At 35.4% G+C, this 3,718-nt stretch overlaps 1 non-coding gene across 1 annotated transcript; it reads right to left on the bottom strand.

The window, feature by feature from the left end:
• Positions 1–407: 407 nt before the first annotated feature.
• On the bottom strand, positions 408–481 carry TRNAR-UCG (transfer RNA arginine (anticodon UCG)). The gene has a single exon. It is a non-coding gene; the product is annotated as a tRNA-Arg (tRNA).
• Between the last annotated feature and the right edge of the window lie 3,237 nt (positions 482–3,718).

Below are 3,718 nucleotides of genomic sequence, written 5' to 3'. Positions count from 1 at the left end.
CATGCCCATTCATTTTAGTGTCCAAATTTTTGAGCTCCTTCAAGTCTTTTAAAGACTGTAGAGAAAAAGAGGCAAACAAGAGGCCTTTTAGTAGACATTTAGGGTAAACAATTGTTCTATTAAGATATGGCATATATCTATGAATATGTACAGATGAAAAAACATCATTATGCATTTCACTATCACTACCTTCACATATATGGTAGCATAAACGTTTTAAAACAATCCTCTAGTCATTCAGAAAACTAGTTGCAAAAGATAAGGAAAGAGCCATATTGATAGTGTCACCTAAGACCATGCTACAAGAAGAGCTTTAAACTCAGAGAAAGCAGAGCAATGCTCGCATTTTGCAGCGAACTTTGAGAAACATGTCAAAAATGAAATGATAAAATTCATTTTGACAAACTTGACCACAGTGGGAGTCGAACCCACGACCTTTTGATCCGAAGTCAAACGCGCTAATCCATTGTGCTATGCGGCCCTGTGATGATTATTGTGGCCAAATTAAGTTTTTATTACATTTTATGTTGACTATCATTTCAATGCCTATTATAATTCTATGGGACAAAATTGCTCTCAACATTTTCTAGGTATATAATGAAGCTTATATAACTACTTCTCTTCAAATAATTGTGAAAAATGAAACATCAAATTCATTCCTAAGGCTGAAAATATAGAGATTAGAAGTTGGTGACCAATAATTCTCTTTAAGATGGAGGACACATTTCTGGTTACTTAGATAATGGGAATTTTACTTTGTTGGTAATTTGAGAATCTTGGAAAACCTTAGAGATCATTAAATTCCTCCATCTTAAACAATTTTTGATTAAACAAACTAGCCCCAAATCAATATATTTCTCAATTTATAGGCACAAAATATCTATGGTAGTAGGAATACACCTGAATTTAAAAGCAACTTACAGGCAAACAAATTTTAATTCCCATGAACAGGAGAGCAATCTAAATGCCAACAAATTATAGTTCTTCCACTACTTTTATTTCAACAATCCATGTGGTTGCACCATAATTGGATGCTTATCTTATAGTGATAGAAGATGTTGCTCCCTTATGTTTTAACTTGTCATGATCACCCCCTAGTGGACATCGTGGTGGGTGAATGTGTTTGCACTATGAGGAATTATCAACATATTTTGCATTCACACTCTTCATTTCAGATACTTCAACCTTGGTACACACAGAGAAGAAAGAGGCCATAAAACCAGTTCTTAATGAATCCTTTGTTTTCCTCACATCAGCAATTGGGGCTGGTGAGCCTTTGTTGTGTTTGGCGAGAGGCTCTTGCCAATGAGCTCTACGCATTCTTTTGCATGTCTTTTGCACATCCTTCTCCAGTAACATCACAAGACATTAATGTTTAGTAACATCAGGTTCTAGTTTAAACGTCATAAGACATTATGGTCTTGACAACAATATGGCAATCTACATTTGACCAAAGAAAATTGCAAAATATCAACCTTTATGAGATAAATTCAATTTGGTAATTGTATTCTGGTTCACTAGGCTCAAGCTATTTGCAATTTATCTTCCCATGTCCCAAAGATGGTCATGCATTCTCATTATAATTGTTAATGTTTCTCATGAATGCCCTTTCATTTCTTGAACAAGACACTTTTTTTCAAGTGTTTCCATTGCATGTTGAGAGCTCCATGCTGATGCCTCATGTACTTCCATGGCAGTGTGCTTGGATTTGTCAACAAAAAGACATGCGAAATCCATGAAAATTTGTTGTTCCTCATAGTCCAATGCATCAAAGCTTATTTTATTTTGCATAGCCTTGGGTGGTAAGATCTCACTCTCGAAGCCCATTATGGTAGGATGGTAGAAACAGATTTACGACTATATATTAAAAATTTGGGATACAAGTTAGAAAATTGTTACAAGTATCCCATTACGTGAGATCAAGATTCAAGTTTAAACGTTCATATAATGAATAAAATTCAAAAATCCTTGCTCAATATTCATTAATTCAAGTATAAAAGTAATAATAGAACATTATTATCATTTGAAATGAAAGGCCCTAAGTCCACAAAATGGCCAGTGATAAAAAGTACATTTGGTTGCATGTATCTTACACAGAAATGCAGTGGTATTATATATCTGGCATAGTTATGAAAGTGTGGCCCTCATTGCGAAGGTCTATAGTATCTAACTTGAGGCATCCTCATTTTCAGCCTTACATTGCTAAAGGCAGGACACATTTTGGCCTTGTTCACTGTCCGACCCTAGATAGGGTCTTGAGGGGATGGATACCATCTTGAATAGGAAAATATAGATGAAAGCAACAGTAGTTGTGATAGAGAAGGTTCCAGTAATAGTGATCTAACTTGTCCAGTAAGGCCCCCTCGTGATTATGTGAATGCTAGAGATAGTGCATTGCAGGATAGCCTTTCGCATAACATTGGAAGTGAAGGTACATGGTCATACACAGGAAAGGAATTACCAAAATCTTCCAAGCAGGTTTTTTTAAATAAATATTCAGCTGTGCAGGAACCAGAGGAATCAAATTTGTGTTCAGAGGATGTTCCATTGGATAGGCATTGTGGCCATCGCTTTCTTGCAGAAAATCCAGAAAGTCTTGTAGATAGAAATAAAGAAGTAAAGCACCCCATGGTTCATAAAAAAAGCTCTCCTGCAAATGCAACAAAGCGACTTGCAAAAGAAATTGTTGGAGTGGGAAGCCCTCGGACCCCTGATCAAGTTTTTCCCACTCCTAGAGTAAAAATAGATTCTGTAAAGAAGGCACATCTTACTCAAGGCAGGCAATCTGTAAGTTCCAAATTCTTATTATTTCTACAATTTTATTTTGTTATCTTAACTGTAATGTTAACTTGAGTCATAAATTTGATAGCTACCCTATGGAGAACCTTCACCACGAGTTGTCGAGCTAGTTGAAATGGTTTTAGTTTCAATTTTACACCATTTGATACAAATAATCAGTTTAGCAATCGACCCCTAGGTTCATTCCATTTGTAGTAAAATCTTCATTACATAGAAAATGTTCACAAAATCTATGTCAATGCTCACACATCTTCTTGGACTTACGCAAATCTATGTCAATCCTCACACATTTTCTTGGACTTACGCAGGAACTATGCTGCCCTACAACTCTTGTTAAATATGTTATCAACTTGACTTTTCTATTAAAGGCTCTCATGCTGAATTGAAAGCCAGGTAAAGAAAAAGATATTATACACTATTTTGTTGGTACCCTGTGCAACACAACAAACTTGTTCTTACTATAAGAAAATTTTCTTTTCTTTTGTTTCATTGCAGATCTTCTGCTTGCATGGAGGTCTCTCCCCATCATTGGACACACTTGATAACATTTGAGCTTTGGATCCCATACAGGGAGTGCATCTATACACATAAGTATAAACTTCTTCTTTTCCGCAACACATATAACAACAATTTTAAGTGCTTGGAAGGTATATACTTATGAATAAATATTACATCCTGATTTAAATGTATGAAAACAATTTTCATTCCTTTTAAGCTTCATTCATCTCGAGGTGTGATTCACAAACTCAAGAATAGTGGCTTTTGTTCTTCAGGATACCTTTAGGGGAAGAGTATGTGAATGCCCCCTCGTGTCTAGAGTCCAATTTAGAGGAGATGGCTATTTACACTGCTAAGGTTTGTTGAATCTAATTCTGAATAACATTGCTTGCTATTTTTGAATCTAATCTAATGTATATTT

This window comes from Cupressus sempervirens, chromosome 11 (genome assembly GCF_028749045.1).
Source record: "Cupressus sempervirens isolate cs-2001-9-10 chromosome 11, ASM2874904v1, whole genome shotgun sequence".
NCBI classification, from domain to species: domain Eukaryota; kingdom Viridiplantae; phylum Streptophyta; class Pinopsida; order Cupressales; family Cupressaceae; genus Cupressus; species Cupressus sempervirens.
The sequence above is the reverse complement of the archived record's forward strand: the minus strand, read 5'-3'. Positions and strand labels throughout refer to the sequence as shown.